The sequence below is a fragment of the Chiloscyllium plagiosum genome, unplaced genomic scaffold, assembly GCF_037043375.1.
Source record: "Chiloscyllium plagiosum isolate Xiang-an unplaced genomic scaffold, Cpla_swu_hap1 HiC_scaffold_38, whole genome shotgun sequence".
In the NCBI taxonomy this organism is placed as follows: Eukaryota; Metazoa; Chordata; class Chondrichthyes; order Orectolobiformes; family Hemiscylliidae; genus Chiloscyllium; species Chiloscyllium plagiosum.
The window spans coordinates 80,542,432-80,566,377 of NW_028270176.1; the positions used below are offsets into that span (position 1 = coordinate 80,542,432).

Consider the following 23,946-nt stretch of genomic DNA (forward strand, 5'->3'; position numbering starts at 1 on the left):
TGTGGGTGACATCAAAAACTGTTAAGGTCGACAGTAACAAAAGGTTATCCACGAATACAGAGGGATCCTGATCAATTGGGTGAATGGGCTGAAATGTGGCAGATGGAATTTAATTTGAATAAATGTAAGATATTATATTTTAAGAAAACAAACATCTCCTTTAGCCGCATTAATTAATTACACTAATTAAAAGTAAGGCCTTGAGTAGTGATGTGGAAAAAAGAGACCGAGGGGTTCAGGTCTTTGCAGTTTGTGTCACATGTAGACAGGGTGGTTAAGTGGGTGTTTAGCACGCTTACCTTCATTGCTCAGACCTTTAGGTATAGGAGTTGGGACACTGTCATGAGGTTATACATGATGTTGGTGAGGCCTCTTCACTGTGTTCAGTTCTGGTCCCCCTGTTAGAGGAAGGATGTCATTAAATTGGAGAAGGTTCAGAAGATGTTTCCCAGGATGTTGCCATGAACGGAGGGATTGTTTTAGAAGGAGAGGATGGATAGGCTGGGATGTCTGTCACTGGAGAGCAGGAGGTTGAGGGGTGACCTTATTAGAGGTTTATAAAATCATGGAGTGTGTAGATAAGATGAATGGCTGCATGGGAGGAGGATTCAAGACACCGGTGCATACAGTTTGAGAAGAGATGACAAAGATATTAAAAAGACATGAGTTTTTCTATTTTTGCACTTATGGGTTGAACTTCCAGAGGAAGTGGTAGCTGTGAATACAATTACAATACTTAAAAGATATTTGGATAAGTACATAAATAGGAAATATTTGGAGGGATATAGGCCAAGCAGAGGCAGGTGTGATTAGTTTAGGTGGAATTATAGTCGACATGGATTGGTTAGACCACAGGGTCCATTTCCATGATACATAACTTTGAAACTCTTAACTCTCGGTGTCTTCGTGCTCACAACTCTCCCTATCACTGTCACCTCATGAAGCTTCACAACTCTTCCTTATCTCTGCTATCATAAGCATCTCTGTAACATCCTCCAATCACACAATCCTCCCTATCTCTGTAATCTTGATCCCCACAAATCTCTCTGCTAAGTGCCTTTCTGTAATTCCAGCCATGAGGATAGCCGATTTTAACTCAGATTCCTGCACCCTGAGCTCCAGAATTTCCTACTGAACCTCTCTGCTCATTTGCCTCCTCAAAACATTAACCAATCATCTATCATCTATTCTAATATCAAAAAGGTATGAGATGATCGCAGCGGGCCTGTGTGCTTGATGACCAATATGGATAAGATGGGGGCATTGTGTTCAACAGTTTAATACCAGAGACTCTGACCCCATTTTATTCCGTGTTTCTAGTGATTCCCTTTTTTTGAAGCAGACATGAGTGAGAAGCAATGGAGAATGTAAATGATGCATGGTCTGCATAGTGAGAGGATTCCACCCCCACTGGCTGTTTACCCTCCAGCTCCACAATGTCCAATAACCTATCCATGCTATTGCGGATCCTGGCACCAGGGAGGTAACATACTATCCTGGATTCATGTCTGTGGCCACAGAAGTGCCTGTCTGTACCCCTGACTATTGAATCCCCGTTACTCTCTTTCCTCCTGTTCGGTGCAGAATCCGAAGAGGGATACAGTATCTGTTTGATAACGGGATGATCACTGGGAACTCCTGCATTTCCTTCCTGAGCCTTTTACTTGATCTGATCGTCATCCATTCACTTTCCTAACTCACTGAACGTGCTGTCCATAACATCCTCAGTATTGCAGATGAGCTACAGTTAGTCCACTCACAGCTTCAGATCTGAAAAGCAGTTTCCCAGTAACTGCAGATGGGCACACTTCCTGCACATATTGTCGCCAGGGACACTGGAAGCATCCCTTATTTCCCACATTGTACAAGAGAAGAATACCGTGGATCTGAGGTCTCCTGTAACAATGTCTCTCTAGATTCAGCTAGTTCTCCTATCGCGAGAACTTAAATGAGCTAGCAACCTTTCTTCACTTCAAGCATGTCCATTATAATCTAAAGCCCCGACCGTTACTTAAGCTGACATGTTATACTTTAAAATCTGTTACAAAATATTCAGCAGGTATCTCATAAAAATTGGCTATTCCCATTGGGGCCATGTGAATTTCTGAATGGCCTGAACTAAACCTGAGTTTCAGCTTCACCTTCTCCCTGTCTCATCTCATTGTTTTCACCCAACTCCAAAACACACTCACTGAGCCAAGCAGCATTCTCAGTACAGCCCTGTCATTTTCAGTTGTCAGAATCTGGAACATTCCACCTGAAAAGATGCTGGAATTTTAGTCCATAGGAATTTTAATGGGTAGTTTGCAGAGAACTGAAAATAAAGAATTTACAGGTTAACATTACGAAGTGGGTGATTGGGGACTAAATCTGACAGTTCCTGCAAAGAGATGAGGTGCAATTTGGATAAATCTGTGCTCCCTTTCAGGGCAATATCCCCTTCCTCAGCTGCAGGGCCCAGAACAGAGCACACACCGAAAGGGTGATCCAGCCACAAATTTGTCCATCTCTCTGATTTTTGCTTTACAAAAGTATTGAAGATTAGATTTAGATTACTTTACAGTGTGGAAACAGTTCCTTCTGCCCAACAAGTCCACACCGACCCGCCGAAGTGAAACCCACCCATACCCCTACATTTACCCCTTACCTAACACTACGGGCAATTTAGTATGGCCAATTCACCTGACACTACACATCTTTGGACTGTGGGAGGAAACCGGAGCACCCGGAGGAAACCCACGCAGACACAGGGAGAACGTGCAAACTCCACACAGTCAGTCGCCTGAGGCAGGAATTGAACCCAGGTCTCAGGCACTGTGAGGCAGCAGTGCTAACCACTGTGCCACCGTGCCGCCCACTAAATGATATTTTCTCACAGACAGAACAGAACGGAAAAACCTTTCTGTTTTCACAGTTAAATGCCAATTATATTCAGGTCCTGATGTCTCTGCCGACTGTAAAAACCTGTTTTTGAGATCCCAGTCTCAATTAATATCCCATAAAATGAATTCACACAACAAAACTCACAGTCAGTGCAGGATGAATAGTAAAGACAAATATTTATCTTGCACCTAACCTACACGTCTCTGAAAACTAGGGGCAATTTAGCTCCCAGTGCAATGGCAAAGGAGATAGGGGTTAAAGAGTGAATAATAGGTGGGGACAGAGCCCAAAGGAACATTTGGAAAGAAAAAGGACTGGATAGCGATCTGGCTGGGAGAGTGCATAGCTGTTAATGGAGGGAACAGGAACCGGTGTCTGGCAGCATCTCAATGGATGTGATGGAAATGGTGGCTGATGTACGTTCTGCCGCAAAAAAGACCCTGAGCTTCCAGTTGCCTGCCACTTCAACACACGAGCCTGTTCCCTGGGCAACATCCCTGTCTCATACTTACTGCAATGTTCCAGTGAAGCTTGATACAAACTGGCAGAACACTCCAGAACATACCAAATGGCTCCGTATTTCAATTACAGCAATTTCCCCTCCCATGTGGTCAACAATACCCTCCACCATATCTCCTCTACTTCCCACACCTCTGCCCTTGAACCCAACTCCTTCAACTGCAACAAGGATAGAATCCCCCAAGTCCTCACATTCCACCCAGGTACAACACATCATCCTCCACCATTTCCACCACCTACAATCAGACCCCATCAGAGATATATTTCCCTCCCCAGTCCTTTCAGCATTCCTCAGAGACCATTCTCTGTGACTTCCTTGTTAGATCCACGCTCCCCACCAACCCATCCTCTACTCCCAGCACCTTCGCTCGCCATTGCAAGAGGTGGAAAACCTGTGCCCACACCTTCCCCTCACCTCCATCCAAGACACCAAAGGATCCTTCCACATTCAGCAGAGATAGTTCTTACATTCAAACACCTCACCGATTGAGTCCTTTGCTCTCGATGTGGTCTCCTCTACAGTGGGGAGACAGGACGCCAACTTGCGGAATATTTCAGGGAACATTTCTGGGACACGTACCAACCAACCACACTGCCCTGTGGCCGACAACTTCAACGGCCCCTCCCACTCCGCCAAGGACATGCAGATTCTGGGCTGCCTCCATCGCCAAATCGACCCATCCGAAGCCTGGAGGAATAACACCTCATCGTCCGCCTTGGGACCCTTCAACCACACAGCATCAATGTTTCCTCATCTCCCCTCACCCCACCTTATCCTAGCTCCAACCCTCCAACTCGGCACTGGCCTCTTGAACTGACCCATCTGTCCATCTTCCTTCCCCATTATCCACTCCACCCTCTCACCATTACCTCCCATCTGCATCTACCTATTGCCTTCCTAGCTCCCTTCCCCCCCAACCTACACACCCCCTCCTATTTATTTCTCAGCACTCTTTCCCACACCGCACATTCCTGATGAAGGGCATATACCTAAAATGTCGATTCTCCAGCTACTTGGATGCTGCCTGACCTGCTGTGCATTTCCAGTGCCACATGTTAATGAAGCTGGAAGAAGAAAACCTCATCACCGGGGACCCTTCAGCCCTTTGGCCTCAATATCAAATTCAATAATTTTAGATCCTGAACTCTCCCACGTCCTAGCATCCTAGCCCCCTACCTCACACACCAGGCCTTGTTATTACATAGCCTGCTATTACACACTATCTGTGATTAGCCACTAACAGTCCCCATAAACAGCTATTCACCCTCCCCCAGCCAGATCGATATACACTCCTTTGTCCAATTTCTCCTATCTCTCTCTTTGGGTTCTATTCCCAATCATTTACTCTTTAACCTATACCTTCTGCATATAAACCAACATTTTTTCCTCAGTCACATCAGTTCTGAGGAAGGTTCATAGGATCAGAAATGTTAACTATGACTTGTCTTCACAGATGCTGCCAGACCTGCTGAGCTTTTCCAGCACTTTCTGGTTGTTGTTTATCATTTCCATCATCCACAGTTTTTTCTGGTTTTTATTTAGCGGGAGCTTGTAATTCATGTCAAGCAGCCTACACCGTGTGTTTATAAACCGCCCCAGTACCCGCAAACTCCATTTTTCTCCCAGTCTATGCCACTCCCATCACACTCACTGAGTCCCCCCCTCACAGTGACACTGCGCCTGCACAGCTCATGGTCACGTGTTGGCCTGCTGGCCACACCCCTCATTCACCTCTATTGGCTGGAGGATCACGCCAACTCTCCTATTGGTCTGCAGCTGCTGTCAATCACCTGGGCCCCATTGTGTCATGTTGGTGGGATCCTCCCATAAGTGTTGGAGGCTGAAGGGTGACCTCATTGAGTTTTATAAAACCATGAGGGGCATGAATGGGATAAATAGACAGGTCCAGAACGAGAGGGCATAGGTTTAAGTTGACAGGGAAAATATTTAAAAGGGACCTAAGGGGCAACTTCTGTCAATCAGAGGATGCTGCATGCATTGAATTTTCGGTCAGGACAAGTGGTGGAGCCTGGTACAATTACACCATCTGAAACGCATCTGAATGGGTATATGAATAGGAAGGGTATAGAGGGATATAAGCCAAGTGCTGGCAAATAGGACTTGATTAGGTTAAGACATCTGGTCAGCATGGACGAGTTTGACCGAAGGGTCTGTTTCTGTGCAGTACATCTCTATGGCTCGATGGCTCTGCGGTGGGATGAGCTTCATCATTCACAGTGAATGGGGCATTATCACAGAGTATAAGGGCTGGGGGCTATTCAGCCCATTTGAGCTGTACTTTCTCCCTCTGCAGATGCTGCAAATCTGCCCCAACTCCCCTCCCATCTGTCCATAGCCCTCCAAATCTTTCCTTAAAAAGTTGAATTCCAAATTTGTTTTGACAGTAACTGTTGAATCTGCATTCAGCTGTTGTTCAAACTGTTCCAGATGCTCAGAACTGACTCAGTAAAATAATCTTCACATTTTTACCTTGCATTATTTGCCAGTTACATGAATGCAGTTACTAAAAATTGTGACAAACTTTCTACTTTCCCTCTCTGTCAACTAAATATCCTGGAGTCAAATCTGCTCCTGGTCGAAATCACGACAAGGGGAGGTTGAATAGGCTGGGGCTGTTTTCCCTGGAGTGTCGGAGGCTGAGGGGTGACCTCACAGAGGTACATAAAATCATGAGCGGCATGGACAGGATAAATAAGATAAATAGACAAAGTCTCCTCCCTGGAGTGGGGGCTTCCAGAACTAGAGGGCATAGGTTTAGGGTGGAGGGGAAAGATATAAAAGAGACCTGAGGGGCAACGTTTACACGCAGAGGGTGGTACGTGTATGGAATGAGTTTCCAGAGGAAGTGGTGGAGGCTAGTACAATTGCAACATTTAAAAGGCATCTAGATACGTATATGAATAGGAAAGATTTGGAGGGATATGGGCCGGGTGCTGGAAGGTGGTATAGATTGGGCTGGAATATCTGGTTGGCATGGATGGGTTGGACCGAAGGGTCTGTTTCTGTGCTGTATATCTCTGTGATGAATGACCTTTCAGCCATTTTTTTAAAAATCCAAATAGCTAGTTCTCCCTGTATTCTATGATGTTGAACTTGCTAACCAGTCTGTTGTTATGTGGAACATTGTGTCTTCCTGAAGTCCAAGTTAACGATGTCCATGCACAAAGCCATGCTGATTCTCCCCAATTATTTGCCTTTCCAATTACATGCAAACCCTGTCCCTTAGAATCCCTTCCAACAACTTGCCTGCCACTGACTTCAGGCTCACCGGTCTATAGTTCTCTGGCTTTTCCTTACCACCTTTCTCAAATAATGGCACACATCTTCCAGCACCTCACCTGTAGTTATTGATGACACAAATATCTCAGGGAGGGGCCCAACAATCACTTCCCTAGCTTCCCACAAATTTCTGGGATACAGCTGATCAGGTCCCAGGGATTTATCCACCTTTATCCATTTTAAGACATTCAGAGTATCCTCCTCTGTAACATGGACACTTGCCAAGTTATCACTATTTATTTGTGCAAATTCTCTAGCTTCCATATCGTTTTTCAGTAAAAAACCAATGTGTAATATTCATATAGAATCTTTCCAACGTCCTGCGGTTCCATAGTCAGTCTTGTTGATCTTTGAGGATCCCTATTCTCTGCCTGGTCACTCTTTGTCCTTAGTGTATTTCTAGAATCTCTTTGGATTCTCCTTAAACCTATTTCCCAAAGCCATCGCTTGTCCCCTTTTTGCCCTCCTGGTTTCCCTCAAGTATTCTCCTACTGTCTCTCTACTCCTCCAGGGATCCACTAAAACCCAGCTGTCTGTACCTGCCATATCCCTCCTTCATTTTCTTGACCAGAGCCTCAATTTCTCTCGACAGGCAGCATTCTCTACGCCTCCCAGCCTTGCCCTTAACAGGAACATACTGTCTGTGTACTCTCATTGTCTCATTTTTACAGGTCTATGGAGGCAATAGCAGATATGGACAGAGAATCAATCATTCTCAGTAAAGAGGAAGTGTTGGGAAAGGTAACAGCCCAAAGGTAAAAGGGGTGCCTGGCCGTGATGGAATGCATCCCAGGGGCTAAAAGAGATGGCCGGGAAAATAGCAAATGTGTTCATAATTATTCGCGAAAATTTGCTGGACTCTGGGATGTATCTTACAGATTGGAAAGCTGCAAATGTGATGCCACTATTTAAAAAAAAACACCCATTCGTTTAACTTCTGTAGTGGAGAAAATGCTTGAACCTCTCAAGGAAGTAGTAGCGAGTTATCTGGGCAGAAACTATCCCATTGAGCAGACACAGCATGGATTCATGAAAGGCAGCTCATGTTTAACGCATTTACTTGAACTATTTGAGGACATCACAAATGCGTTGGACAAGGGGGACCCGGTGGATGTGGTGTATCTGGATTTCCAGAAAATAATCGACAAGTTGCCACATGAAAGGCTGTTGTATAAGATAAAGGCTGCACGGCGTTATGGGTAATGTATTAGCATGGATATAGGATGGGTTAACCAACAAAAAGTAAAGAATGGGGATAAACGGGTGTTTGGATTAGTATTGGCACTACAACTGTTTACAATTTACACAAATGTTTTGCAGTTGAGGACCAAGTGTACGGTGTCAGATTTCAGATTTGATAGAAAGATGAGGTAGAGCAATGTGTGCAGAGGCCACCGTAAGTCTGCACAGGGATACAGATAGGTTGAGTGAGTGGGTAAGGATCTGGCAGATGGAGGACAATGTTGGGAAATGTGGGGTCATCCATTTTGGTCAAACTCACAGCAAACTGGATGATGAAATGGTGAAAACTTGCAGCAGGCTGCTGTGCAGAGGGAGCTGTGTGTCCTTCTGCATGAATCACAGGAAGTTGGTTTGCAGGTGCAGCAGGTAATTAAGGCAGTGAACGGAATATTGTGCTTCCTTGCTCGAGGGATGGTTATGCTGCAGCTGTACAGGCCACACCTGGAGTACTGTGTACAGGTTTGATCTCCTTACTTCAGCAAGGATGTACTAGCACTGGAGGGGGTGCAGAGGAGGGTCACTAGTTTGGGCCTGGAGTTGAGAGGGTTGGTGTATGTGGAGAGATTGAGAAAACTGGTTCTATACTCATTGTAATTTAGAAGAATGGGAGGTTGGATGGGGTAAAAAAACAAAATTATGAAGGGAGTAAGTAAGATAGAAGCAGGGAGTTTATTTTCACCAGGCGTGGGTGAAACTAGAGAACATAGCGTCAAAATAAGGTGGAGCAGATTTAGGACTGAGTTTAGGAGTAACTTCTTCAGCTAAAGGGTTGTGAATCTGTGGAATTCCCTGCTGAGTGAAGCAGTTGAGCTATCAACTTTATTTGCCTTTAAGGCAAAAGGTAGATTTGTGAACAGGAAAGGAATTAAGGGTTATGGTGAGAGAGCAGGAATGTGGAGCTGAGGCCATGAAAAGATCAACCCTGATCTTATTGAATGGCAGAGCAGGTTTGAGGGGTCAGATGAAAGTTTTTGCCTTGTGCCATCAAAATTGACCTTTGAAAAGTTAAGTTTCTAAATTGGACAATCTGGTCTATTATTTTCTGTAACTATTTTAAAACTAGTAGAATTATCAGAGAATCCCAGAATCCCAACAGTGTGGAATGAGACCATTCAGCCCATCACATCGATACTGACGCTCAGAGCCTCCTAACCTCCCCCTGTAACGTTGCATTTTCCAGGGCCACCCAAACTACACATCCCCGAACACTACGGGAAATTCAGCCTGGATAATCCAATCTACTCTGCACATCGTTGCACTGTGGGAGGAAACCAGAGAACCCGGATGAAATCCACGCAGACAACCCCAATAAGGTGATCATCCCTTTCTTATTTCCCAGTTCCACCCAAATCACTTCACTGGGCGTACTCCCATGAATATATTCCCTTAGCACAAACATAATGCTATCCCTAATAAAAAACGCTACTCCCCCTCCTCTCTTGGCCCCGTTTCTATTCTTCCTATAGCATCTATACTCTGAAACATTAAGCTGCCAGTCCTATCCATCCCTGAGCCACGTTTCTGTAATACCCATAATATCCCAGTGCCATGTTCAAAACCATACCCTAAGCCCATCTGCCTTCCCTGTCAGGCCTCTTGCATTGAAATAAATGCAGTGTAACTACTCAGTCTGACCTCATCCTCTGCTTTGCCCTTGCCTGCCTTGACTATTTGACTATTTGACCTCAGAACTGTACCAGCCTCAGACATACCTCTTTTCTCACTATCTATTTGCAATCACACCCACTCCCTCACTGGTTTAATGCCTCCTGAGTGGCATTAACAAATCTCCCTGCCCAGATATTAGACACCTTCCAAATCCATCCTTCTTATGCAGGTCAACTCTACTCCAGAGGAGATCACAATGATCCAAAAATGTGAATCATTTTCCCCTGCACCAGCTCCTTAGCAACTCATCCAGCACCTCCTCCTCTGTAACATGGACATTTTTCAAGATGTCACCATTTATTTCCCCACATTCTATATCGCCCATGTACTTCTTCACAGTAAACACTGATGCAAAGTACTTGTTTCCCTATCTCGCCCATCGCCTGAAGCCGCACACAAAGACTGCCTTGCTGATCTCTATTTTCTCCTAGTTAGCCTTTTGTTCTTAATGTATTTATAAAAGCCCTTTGGATTATCCTTAACCCTATTCGCCAAAGCTATCTCACGTCCCCTTTTTGCCTCCTGATTTCCCTCTTAATTATACTCCTACTGCCTTTATACTTGAAGGACTTTTGGATTAGAATAAATGCAAAATATTACATCCTGACAAAACAAACGAGGGTAGGACTTACACTCAATAAAAGTAGGGCCTTGAGTAGTGATATGGGAACAAAGAGACAGAGGGCTTCACGTCTTGGAAGTTTGTGTCCCATGTAGACAGGGTGGTTAAGAAGGTGCTTAGCACACTTACCTTCATTGTTCAGACCTTTGAGTACAGGAGTTGGGACGTTATGTTGAGAATGTACAAGACGTTGGGGAGGCCTCTTCTGGAATACTCTGTCCAGTTCTGGTTGTGCTGTTATAGGAAGGATATTATTAAATTGGAGCAGGTTCAGAAGAGATTTACCTGCATGTTGCCATGAATGGAGGGATTGTGTTCTAAGGAGAGGCTGGATAGGCTGGGAATTTTTTTCACTGGCGTGCACAAGGTTGAGGGGTGACCTTATTAGAGGTTTATAAAATCAGAAAAAAAGAGTGTAGATAAGGTGAATAGCCGGGGGAGAGGGGGATTCAAAACCCGGGTGCATCCATTTTGAGAAGAAATGAGAAAGGTTTGAGAAAAGACATGAGGGTTTTAAAAAATTATATACGTGTGGAATGCATTTTCAGAGGAAGTGGTAGCTGTGAATACAATTACAATATTTAAAATACATTCAGATAAGTACATAAATAGGAAATATTTGGATGGATGTGGACCAAGCGGAGGCAGGTACAATTCGTTCAGTTTGGAATTATGGTTGGCATGGACTGGTTGGACCTCAGGGCCTGTTTCCTTGCTGTATAACATTATGACTCTAACCCTTACTAACTCTAAATTCCTCCATCCTCAACTCTCCCGATCACTGTCACCTCATCCAGCCTCACAACTCTTCCTTATTTATATAATTCCTCACCAGCCACAGAACGCTCCCTATCTCATGTCCTCCAGTTTCTCAAAACTCTGCGATATGTGCCTTTCTTTAGTTCCAGCCTGGAGGATGCCCTCATTCACTCCGATTGGTTGGAAGACAAACTGGTACGACCTGGTCCTCCAGTACGGCCCTCTGCCTGCGCTGACATCAATCACACGAGACCCATTGTGAGGTGAGTAGTGGGATCCTCCCTCTATCTGCCATGGGATGAGGTTCATCATTCAGTGAATGGTGCAGTATCACAGAGCACAGTGGCTGGGGGCTATTCAGCCCCTTGGGACTGTACTCTCTCCCTCTGGAGATGCTGCACATCTGTCCCAATTCCCTTCCCATTTGCCCATAGCCCCCCAAATCTTCCCCTAAAAAGTAAAATTCCAAATCTGTTTATGAATAACTGCTGAGTCTGTGTCCAGCTGCCAATCAGACTGTTCCAGATGCTCAGACCTTACTGAATAAAATAATGTTCACATATTATTTGCCAATTACCTGAAAATAGTTACAAAAATTGTGACATTGTTAACAATTCCCTTCTCTCTGCAAATTAAATATCCTAGACACAAATTTGCAGCTGGTCAAACTCACTGCTTAACCTTCTCAGCTCCAAATACAATTATCTGTGCTTCTGCTAGCTCTCTACAAAAGAGGAACACATCTTATTTTCATTTATTCGTGTCATAGAGATGTACAGCACAGAAACAGACCTTTGGTCCAATTTGTCCATGCCAACTAGGAATCCTAAACTAATGGAATCCTATTCCCAGCTATTGATCCCTATCCCTCGAAACCCTGCCTATTCATTACCCAATCAGATGCCTTTCAAATGTTGTAATTGTATCAGCCTCCACTACTTCATCTGGCAGCTCATCCAATACACACACCACACCCAGCTTGAAAACTTTGCTCCTCAGATCCTTTTAAATCTTTGCTCTCTTGACTTAAGCCCATGTGATCTTGTTTTGGAACCACCTAACCTGGGGGGGAAAGACCCTGGCTGTTCACCTTATCCATGCCCCTCATGATTTTACAAATCTACATGAAGTCACCTCTCAATCTTTGACTCTCCAGGGAAATTACCTCCAGCCTCTCCTTGTAGCCCAAATCCTCCAACCCTGGCAAAGTCTTTGTCAATCTTGTCTGAACTCTTTCAAGATTCAGAACATCCTTCCCAGAACAGGGGATTTTGAACTTAAAACAGAATTCCTGAAATGGCTTAATCAATGTCCTGTCCATCCACAATATGATGCCCCAGCTTCTGTATTCAATGCATCGACCAATAAATATAAGCATACCAAACACCACTTTCACTAGTCTGCCTATCTGCGACTCTACTTTCAACGAACAATCAATCTGAACTCCATGGTCTCTTTGTTCAGCAACCCTCCGAAGGACTTGACCATTAAGTATATAAATCCTGCCCTGATTTGCCTTTCCAAAATGCAGCACCTCTCATTTGTCTAAATTGAACTCCGTCTGCCATTCTTTGCTCCAATGGCCCATCTGATCAAGATCCTGTTGTATTCTGAGCTAACCTTCTTCGCTGTCCACTACACCTCCAATTTTGGTGTCTTCTGTAAAACCACTGACTATATCTCATATATTCACATCCACGTCATTTATTTGAGAACCGAATATCCATTCCTGCAGCACACTGCTGCTCACACGCCTCCAGTCCGCAAAGCAACCCTCCATCATCACCCTCTGCCTCCTACCTTCAAGCCAGTTTTGTATCCAAATGGCTAGTTCTCCCAACTAACCAGTCTGCTAACCAGTCTGCTTTGTGGAACATCGTTCAGTGTCCATATAGACAGCGTTCACAGTCTGTCTTCATCAATCATCTTTTTCACATCTTCAAAAAAACTCAAATCAAGTTAGAAAGAGAGAATTACTCACACAAAGTCATGTTGACTATCCTTAATCTTTCCTGGTCTTTCCAAATACATGTAAATCCTATCCCTCATAATCCCTTCCAACAACTTGCCTACCACTGACCTCAGGCTGCAGTTCTCTTGTTCCCTGGCCTTTCCTTACCACCTTTTTAAAATAACACCTGTCTTCCAGCACCTCACCTGTCACAAACGATGATATAAATACCTCAGGGAGGGGCACTGCTTTCCTAGCTTTCCACAAATTTCTGGGATACACCTGATCAGGACCCAGAGATTTATCTACCTTGATGCTATTTAAGACATCCAGTACCACCTCCTCTGTAACATGGACACTTTTCAAGCTATCACTGTTGTTAACTATCAAGTTCTCCATACTCTCCAGAAAAGAGTAGCATAGTATCTCTCCCACCTCCTGTTGTTCCACAGATGGCCTTCTTGGTCTTTAAGAAGTTGTATTCTTTGTCTGTTTTTTCTTTTATCCTTGATATATTTGTAGAATCACTTTGGATTCTACTTAAACCATTTCCTAGAGATATTTCATGTTCCCTTTTTGCTCATCTGATTTCCCTTGAGTATATCCCTGTAAAAACATGAACCTGTCCTCCCAATTCCTCCGCCTCTGCCATATCTGCTTCCAGGAAAAGCAATTCCACTCCAGGACATCCCAGAAAGGATTCCTATTTCAAGGACTGCATTTCCCTCCCACGTGATCAAAAATTCCCTCCAATGCATATCCTCCACTTCCCGTACCTCCACCTTCCCCCCCACCCCTCCAACCACAATAAGAATATAATCCACCGGTCCTCACCTGCCACCCCACGAATCTCCAGATACAGCACATTAACCTCTGCAATTTCCGCTACCTACAGTCAGACCCTACCACCCTTCCCAAATGGTCTAGTGATACTATCGCTAGATGGATAATCCAGACACCCAGATAACGTTCTGGGTCCCAGGGTTTGGATCCCGTCACAGCAGACAGTGGAATGTGAATCCAATAAAAATTTGGAAGTAAGAATCTATTAAAGACCATGAGTCCATTGTTGATTGTTGCAAAAACAAACAATGAGATTCACTAATATCCTTCAGGGAAGGAATCTGCCATCCTTACCTGGTCTGGCCTGCATGTGACTCCAGACCCACAGCAACATGGTTGAATCTTAACTGCCCTTGAGGCCCAGCCAGTGACACCCTCATCCTGTGAATGAATTAAAAAAGGTCAAGTCTTGTATACAATCATACTATTCTTACAGATAAGTGATCTGTTAGTAAATTTGCTTCTCAATTCCCGGCTGACTATTTATTTCTCAGTTTCACCTGCACAACTTGCCTGGATGTACTTCCAGGATTATCCTCCTGAAGCCCAGCCATAATGTTATCCCTCATCAAAACCATCTCACCCCCCTGCTCTGTTGCCCCCTTTCTATCCTTGCTATAGCATCTATACCTTGGAACAATAAGCTCCTGGTCCTAACCATTCCTAAGTTATACCTCTGTAATTGCTGTAATATCCTAGTGCCATGTTCAAAACCATACCCTGAGCTCCTCTGCCTGACCTATCGGGCCTCCTGCATTGAAATAAATGCAGTGTAACTGCTCAGTCCTACCTCATTCTGTGCCTTGCCCTTGCCTGCCTTGACTGTTTGACGCCTGAACTGTACCAGCCGCAGACTTGGCTCTTTCCTCACTCTTTTGAGTTTACCTCCATTCCTTCACTGGTTTAATGCCTCCTGAATAGAACTAGCAACTCTTCCCTTTCAGTGCAGGTACAATCCAACCTTCTGATGAAGGTCAATTCTACCCCACAAGAGATTTGAATGATCCAACAATGTGAAATCTTCTATTCCTATGTCATTGATACCAATAAACAACAGCCTCCCCTCAAAATGGTTATTCTCCCCTTTAAGAATATTCTACTCCCTCTCTGAGGCATCCTTATACAAAAATTACACATTCGAATAATAAACCTTATACTCATCACATCATTATAAAAGGATTACATAACACATGATGGTTTGGGGAGACCTTTTGAGAAAATGTGATGATTCAAAGGAGAATTTTTAAGCAGCAAATAGGATTGATCTGGAACGCAATACTCACAATGCGAATATCCATGTCCTGATGTACTGAGTAATTCAGAGTTTGGCAGAACATTTACTGAGATTACCATCTGAATGTCCACCTGTAATATCCTGTAATACAAGTTTATAAAATCTGTCACTCTCAGTTCAAGTTAGAAACCCACACCATCCCCTCCTCCTGGTGCAGGATTACTGTACATAGTTACAACAGGTCATCAGGAAGGGGAATGGAATGTTTTGTTCAGAGGGTTTTCAGTATGAGAGTTTGGAGTATATACCTGAGAGTAACGTGAGGAAGTGGTGGTGAGACCACCATATCTGGAGTAATGTGAGCAGTTTTGGTCCCTTTAGATAAGGAATGTGTCACTTTATTGGAGGCATTTCAGGGAAGATTCACTAGTAGAAAGTGCGGCCTGCAGATGCTGGAGATCAGAGCTGAAAAATGTGTTGCTGGAAAAGCGCAGCAGGTCAGGCAGCATCCAAGCAGAAAGAGAATCAACGTTTTGGGCATAAGCTGAAGAAGGGCTTATGCCCGAAACATTGATTCTCCTGCTCCTTGGATGCTGCCTGACCTGCTGTGCTTTTCCAGCAACATATTTTTCAGCAGGGAAGATTCACTGGGATGATCCCTGGTTTGGATGGATTATCTTTTAAATAAAGGCTGAACAGGTTGGGACTCTACTCACTGGATTTTGGAGAAAGAGAGGTGATCTCATTGAGACAGATGGGATTCTTAAGGGGTTTGACAGGATAAATACTGAGTGGATGTTTCCGAGTGTTAATACTGAAAAGGGAGTCTGGAACCAGATTCTGGGTCAGTCGCGGAATCAAGGGTTCTGCTTCAGATTCGTCAAGTTTAAGGCGACACAGAGGCGGGTAAGGGGTTTTTTGTAGCAATGGAGCTGGGGTGAGGTGGAGACAAACAATGTTTAAGAGATTGGAATTCCCTGGTGTTTGGGATTGTGCAGATGTCTGATCAGAAGGTCACCTTAGGGTCAAATATAACAGCAATATTGTGAAGAACGTATTTCTGCCTCAGACAGTTACCAGGGGGAGGGAGAGGCTCAGCAGTAAGAGAAAGGAGATTGGAATAACAACTGAAGGCAATGGGTTTAACCGTTACAATGTTTCATTGGAGGAAACTGCAGCTAATCAAGTAGTGGGAATGTGATAAGCAGTTTGGTAACTGAGTAACAGTGGAACAATGGAGAGGGATGGTGGGGAGGGAGAGCTGGACAGTGTCAGTGTACATGTGAAACCTAACATGGTGCTTTTTCACAATGTCAACTCCTGGCAGTATGTAGGTGAGATACAGGAGAGAGCAAGGATAGATACTGGAGGGACACAAAATGCAAGGAATTAAGAAAGGAAAGAGAGAGTGGAAATGGAGCAGGATTTTCCAAAAACCGTGAGGTCAAAAGGAAGTTTTTCAAAGAAGGGGAGAGAAGGGCATAACCAGAAAAGACAGACAGCCAGAACAAGGAACAATATCTGTGAATCGGTGAGGAGGAGGAGGAGACAGAGTGTTGGAAAGTCTGTGATTTAGCAAGCTTGGGTAAATTGTAAAGATGAGCTCTGATAAGGCTTAACAAGAGACTGGAGAACGATGTAGGTTTAGGACAATAACCAGGAACACCACGTGAGGCAGTTTGGCTCAGTGGGCTAGTGGGAGGGAGGGAAGCAGCAGATCGGATTATCTCAGTCATGGTGACAGAGAAACTCCATGTGCTCCTCACTCATGTTATTGGAGGGGAGGACAGAGGAGACAGGATGATGGACAGTGTTTTACAAGAAACAAATCCAGGGTTAGTGATATTTAAAATGAGTGAACAAACCTGATGTATTTAGCTTTTATCCAGAATATTAAAACAAACGACTGAAGTCCTAGTTCGAATCCCATCTTGGCAGATGGTAGAATCTGAATTCACGAAAAAATAACTGGAATTAGGAATCTCCTGATTTCCATGAAACCATTGTCAATGGTAAATAAAATCCTGCCAACCTGACAGCAGCCCATCCAGCTACTCACTGTACTAATCACTGCAAAGTCTCAACACAGGAATGAAACTGGATGGACCATGTGGCATCTAACAAGGCACCAGAAATTACAACCACAGAATCTGCCCTCTCGATGGTGCACCGTCCTCCTCACTAACATCTAGTTTTTGGTGCCAAAATGTGGAGAGCTGTACCTCAGATTAGTCAAGAAGCAGCCTGACATAGTCATATTCACGGAATCATCCCTTACAGACAATGACCAGACACCACCATCACCATCCTAGATATCGAGAGTGTGGTGCTGGAAAAGCACAACAGTCAGGCAGCATCAGAGGAGCAGGAGAATCGATGTTTTGAGCCTCAGCCCTTCATCAGTCTGATCTGGTGTGCTTTTCCAGCACCACACTCTCGACTCTGACCTCCAGCATCTGCAGTCTTCAATTTCTCCTAAAATCTCTGGATATGTCCTGTCCCACCGGCAGCACAGACCAGACAGAGGTGGTGGCACAGTGGTGTACAGACAGAGAGGATTCGCCCCGGGAGTCTCATGGCTCCTGCTGATTACCACGTACTGTCCTCCCTTGGCTGATGAATCAGTTCTCCTTCGTGTTGAACAATATTTGAAGGAAGCACTGAGGCAACAAAATGGTGTCAAACGTACTCTGGGTACAGGATTTCAATGTCCACAATCGAGACTACCTCTGCAACAGAATTACTGACTGAGCTGGCCAGGTCCTGAAGGACACAGCTGCTCAACTGAGTCTGCAGCGGGTGCTGAGGGAACCAACAAGAGGGAAAAAAACATACTTGATCTCATTGTTATGAATTGACCAGCTGCAGATATGTCTGGCCATGACAGTATCGGTAAGAACGACCATCACATGTTCCTTTTGGAGACAATGCCTTGCCTTAAAGTTGAGAAAACCTCCACTGTGTTGAGTGGCACTATCACCGTTCTAAATGGGACAGACTACAAAGAGATGTAGGATCTCAAACAGGGTATCTATGAGGTACTGTGGGACATCAACAGCAGCAGAACTGTTCTCCAGCACAATCTGTAATCTCATGGGGTTGTAAATCCTGCTCTCACCCATCACAATGGACAGTAAAGGAGGGCATGCCATGAGCAGCACCAGGCAGACCTAAAAATGAAGTGCTAATCTGGTGAAGCTATCAAACAGAATTACCTGCATATCAAACAGCATCAGCAGCAAGCAACACAGCTAAGTGATCCAACATCCAATGGAACAGATCGGAGCTCTGCAGTTCTGCCACACCCAGTTGTGAACGGTGATGGACAATTAAACAACTCACTGATGGAAGCATCACAGATATTCCCACCCTTACTGATGGAGGGGCCTCACACATCCATGCACCAGATAAGATGACAGCATTTGCAGCAATCTTCAGCCAGAAGTGCAAAATGGGATGATCCATCTCAGCCTTCTCCAGTGGTTTCCAACATCACAGATGTGAGTTTTAAGCCAGTTCGATTCAGTTTGAATAACATCAAGAAATGGTTAAGTAGTGCAAAGGTTACGGGCCCTGCCAATATTCTGGCAATAACACTGATGGCTTGTGCTCCAGAACTTGCCACCCACCGAGCCACGTACCGCTCCAGCACTGGCATCCACCAAAAATGCGAAACATTGCCCAGGAATGTTAAACACAAAAACACAGGACAATCCAACCCAGGCAATTTCCATCTATCAGTCCACACTCGATCAGCAGTAAAGTGATGGAAGATGTCATCACCAGGGCTACCAAGCAGCAGCTGCTCTGCAACAGTCAGCTGAGCGACACTCACTTTAGGCTCCACCAGGGCCACTCAGCTCCCGATTGTGTCACCGCCCTCATTCACAACCTGACAACCAGCTGAATCCCAGAGGTGAGGTGAGGGTGATAGCTCAGTCCCACTCCAAGATCACTATTTCTAGCTGATTTCACCCTTGTCTCAGCTCATATACTTTCATCCACATTGTGTTATCTCTAGACTTCATTATCCAAACTCACTCCCTGGCCAGCCTCCCACATTCAACCTCACTGTAATCTCAAGAACATCTAAATATCTGCTTGTTGATTCATCAAAAGTCTCCTATTCATAAGCAACAACATAGAGTCATAGAGATGTACAGCATGGAAACAGACCCTTCGGTCCAACCCATCCATGCCAACCAGATATCCCAACCCAATCTAGTCTCACCTACCAGCATGTGGCCAATATCCCTAAATTTAAATTTCTCACACTTGATTTAATTCCTGGCTGTGATAATCCCTAGCTCCCTGCACCACACACACTTTGAGACCTCGACAACCCATTTTCTTTGAGACTCCCAACCATTTGTTAATTCATTACTTCATCTGTGTGACTGTTTCTACAGTTGCTGAAGCAGCATGGTCTGAAATTCGCAGCCAAAATCTCACAGGTCTGCTTTCCATCTTTAAGACATCCCACAAAACCTGCTTTTGGTCACCTGACCTAATATCTCCATCTCTGGCCTTATGTCTAAAGTTCTCAATAGTATTTTTGTGAAATTATAAGCATGATAATAAAAATACAAACTGTTGTTGATTTGACATTATTTTCAAATCATCATTGTTGCTGAATGAATAATCTATAATGTCTCTTACCCAACCTCATTGTAGGAGCACCTTCACCACACAAACTGCAGCTGTACAAGAAAGTCAAACATCATCCTCTCCACAAGCAACAGGGCTTTGGCATTAATCACTGGTATCTGTGGAAGGAGAAACACAGTTGATGTTTCAGGGAGTGCAAAATGGATTACAGGGAATGAAAATGGTGCAGAATTTGATAGTCAGAAATGGAAGGAAAATACACTTGCTTGTTGGAAAAAAGAATTCTTGACTGTCAAAAATATTCAAGAAAAAAGTAATCTGATAATAGAGCAGCACATGGTCAGGGGCTGGGCCGCAATGAAAAACTCATTTTCAAAGCGTCTATAAAAGTCATAATACAGTAGTAAACAGACCAAAAATACACCCATGGTTCGAGACTGAGGAAGCTAGATATTGACAAAATGGTGATGAGGGAGCCCAGAGGTGAATCAGAGCTGTATTGGCTGCTATGATCACAATGACTCTATACTGGAGAAAGGCTGCACATGCGCCTGGCTGCACCTTGCCCCCTACAAAGATGGCGGCTCCACACATGTCCAGTGAATCGTTGTCCCGAATAAAGATGGCGGCGCTCACGCCTCATTTACTGCAAACACGGGACTGGACGTTCAAATTTGTGTTTTCCGACGTGCACAATTTGTTTGCAAAACCTCTCCGCTCATAGCAACACAGTTTTTCTCCCATTTCCCTGTTTATTTCTTTCCTTACCGTATCCTTTCTCTCCATAACTTCCCGAGCATTCATTACAGCGACTGTGCGCCGCACGCGAGTGTGATCACATGGTTTAGTTTAGCTCCGCCCTTCATTCACTTTGATTGGTTGGAAGACCAACATCCCGCTAGGTCATCCAATACCGCCCACCGTCCTTTCATTGGTCCGGTGCTGACATCAATCACCCGGAGTCCTTTGTTGGCGAGAACATGCGGAGTGTGTCCTGCTTTAGCTGATTTGTTGGGTAATGTGATGGGAGAGTTTACTGAGGGTAAGAATTCCCTTTGTGTGAGCTCCGCAGTAGATTTCCTTTATTCATGGAGGGAATTGCCTTCCTACTCATGATGAATCAATGCCATCTGAATCAGTACATAAACACCACTTTTTCACTCCTTTTCACAACATCTGAGATCTTTAGCACATTGTATCACTCTCTTCTTTGGAGACAAAAAAGCATGAAATGGAGCCTCAAGGAATTGGAGCAGGAGGAGGGCATTCATCGCCTTCAGCTTGTTCCCCCATTCTATCAGATCATGGCTTGATAAACCCAGACCTCAACACCTCTTTTATGCTTGATCCACATAGTCCTCAACTGCTCAATATTTCAAAAATCTATCTGCCCTCTTTTAAAATAATTTGAGATAGAATCCCAGATTCCCTACTATGTGGAAACAGCCCCTTCAGCCCAACAAGCCAGAACAACCCTCCGAAGAGTAACCCAACCATTTCCCTCCCATATTTAACTTTCACAATTGTTTGGGCGGGAAAATTCTAGCCATTCACTGAGAGAAAACATTATTTACTTTTTCTAAAATGAATGTTCCCTTATGTAATGTCCCCTGGTTTGAGACTTCACTGGTACTAGAAGATCTAGTCAACATCTACTCTGTCAAGCTCCTCAGAATCCTGTTTCCATAAGATCAACCCTGCTTATCTGTTCTTGATAGGTCAACCCTTTTGTCCTCAAAGCAGCTAAGTAATCTTTTTTGAATGGTCTCCGATGTTACTTTATCCTTTATTAAATATGGGAGCTAACATTGTATACAGTACTCCAAGTGAGGACTCAGCAACAGCCAGTGTGGTTAACCAATCCTCAGTCCATGCTAATACATTACCCCGATATCATGAGCTCCTAAATTGTTCAATTACCTTTTATGTAGCGCCTTATCATTTACATTTTTAAAATCCAAATACAGAACATCATTGGATTGCCCTTTATCAGCCCTGATTGTTATCTCCTCGATTAACTGTCATAAATTTGTCAAATATAGTTTCTCTTTCACAAAACCCAGTCTACCATGTTTAATCATAAGCTTTTCTAAATGTCTGCAATTTCTGTCTTTAATATTCGACTCTAGATTCTTTCAGTAGATTTGCTAAGTATGATTCATCTCTCTTAAATCCATGCGGACTCTGTCCAATCCCGTCACTGTTCAGTAAGAAACTTCACTGTACTTCAGTATATTTATTAAATGTATCTGTGTTTATTTTTAAAAAATGATTACTTATAAATGCTGGACACATGCAATATCAATGGATTAGTGACTCTGAATTTGGGTTATAATTTTTTTTTGTTAATTCCTTTTCGTACTGTGTTATGCAGACAGCACCAAGTGATCACTCTGAATTGTGAGTAACTTTGAAAATAATATATTTTAAAAATGACATCCCAAAATGCTGCCTCATTATTGTGCATGGAGGATTTTGCATTCAATAGTTTGCCGATAAAATTGAACAGATGTTTGCTGCAATTTGGCCAGACTGCAGGTTACACCGAAGTGGCAACTCTGCTCTCAAATTCTTACTTGACACTGCCCAAGGTGATACTGATGGGACTTCACTTTGCGATTCTTGTTCACCAGCTTTATTTCCAGGTTTAATCATATAATCATTCTAGAGCTTGTAATTTTAGACAACTTCTCTTTTAGGTACATATGGAAAGATCATACTGAAATGTTGCACTGAATGGTACCAAATCTGAAATTAATCTCTAATCTGATAGTAACATGTTCTGACCCTTCTACATATGCATTGGCATCAGTCTATGCCAGTTATTTTTCTGAAGCCTGTGATTCCTGATGAAGGGCTTATGCCCGAAACATCAACTCTCCTGCTTCTCGGATGATGCCTGACTTGCTGTGCTTTTCCAGCATGACACTTTTCGACTCTGATGTCCAGCTTCTTTGGTCATCACTTTCTCCTTTGATCAACAAAAAATATTCTTGGTTTAATCTTCTCAAAGTGCAATAGGAACCAATTCATGAAATTCAGATATCTCACATTTACCTTAACAATGCGAAGGCTAAGACATTACTAAATTATTGTCAGTAATTGAAACCGTGCTGACAAACTTGTGCAGTATCAGTGCCTCACCTTTCGAGTGTTCCCAGATATCGCGCAGCTGCAGTATTTTGATTTGCACTCAGCTATATGTTGTTCTCACTTGTTTCTTTGTGAACGTTTACAAAACTAACCTGGATGAATGAACTTATGATTTCTTTAAAAAATGTTGGGAGAAAAAAATGTCAGTATTTCAAGTGCTGATAAAGTAAAATAAACTGATAATCAGTAGAAAGGGTTTAATCCCAATGCTGGCAAATGGGATTAGATTAATTTTTGATATCTGGTCAGCATGGGCAAGTTGGACTGAAGGGTTGTGTTGTGATTTTGTGTTGTACAACTGTGACTTCATTCTCTCAATTATTCAAGAAGTTGAATACTTCGAGGAGGAAAAGGAGAATTTATGCAGAGAGTGCACTTGAAACGATGATTGAGGTTTATCAAACTCACATTGTTTCATGACCTTTTCCTCTGGATTCTTCAATGAACAAACTTGTTTTATTATCTGAATAACTATGTATCATGTGATTTGTTTCGCACAAAATATTTCGTTAGGATCTAGTGAACTATTAAGAAGTGTTCATGTTTAAAATTTAGGCAGTGTGATTATTAAGCAAGAAAATGTTGGTGTTTTTCTCCCACTGAATCATTGCTCTATAAAAGATAACAATCTTTTTATCTGTTCTGGGCACTGAATATATGGAAGTCAATTCTGAAGGAAAAAATCCTCGTCGGTAATGTTCCCACATATGTGGAGTAATTGCTTCTGGTCACTCTTCAGGTTATAGAGGCTCGGAAAGAAATGAGTTGGCCAAAGTTAGCAAAATCATGTGGATGGACTATGCTCATTGGGGAAACTTGCAGGATCTGTAGAAGGAACACGTGTTTCAGAGTGTATGCAATAAACCTGAACATTGTTTTTTTTTCACAGAGCTTGGGACCCGACTGGAGCAGCAATGAAGCTCATATTGTGTATTTGTTTTGAATTTCCGAGCTTGCCAAATTATTGTTGGTAAATGCAGGTGACTTTATCATAGCGCATTTCACACTCCGCAGCCAGGAATGTGATCCCAATTCTGTCAGTCCATCCATTCCCACGGATAACAGGTATTTTAGATGTGTGCACTCCATTTAACTATTTGAATTGTATACTTCAGTGGTTACATCCTCTTGGATTCATAATTCGTGATTTTTTTTGTCCCCCT

General features: G+C 43.5%; 1 long non-coding RNA gene across 1 annotated transcript; it reads right to left on the reverse strand.

Moving 5' to 3' along the window:
• Positions 1–298: 298 nt before the first annotated feature.
• On the reverse strand, positions 299–16,971 carry LOC148139657 (uncharacterized). The gene is made up of 5 exons (XR_015753660.1): positions 16,888–16,971; positions 15,072–15,163; positions 14,083–14,169; positions 10,365–10,469; positions 299–398 (listed from the first exon to the last, which is right to left on the reverse strand). It is a non-coding gene; the product is annotated as an uncharacterized LOC148139657 (long non-coding RNA).
• Positions 16,972–23,946: the final 6,975 nt, after the last annotated feature.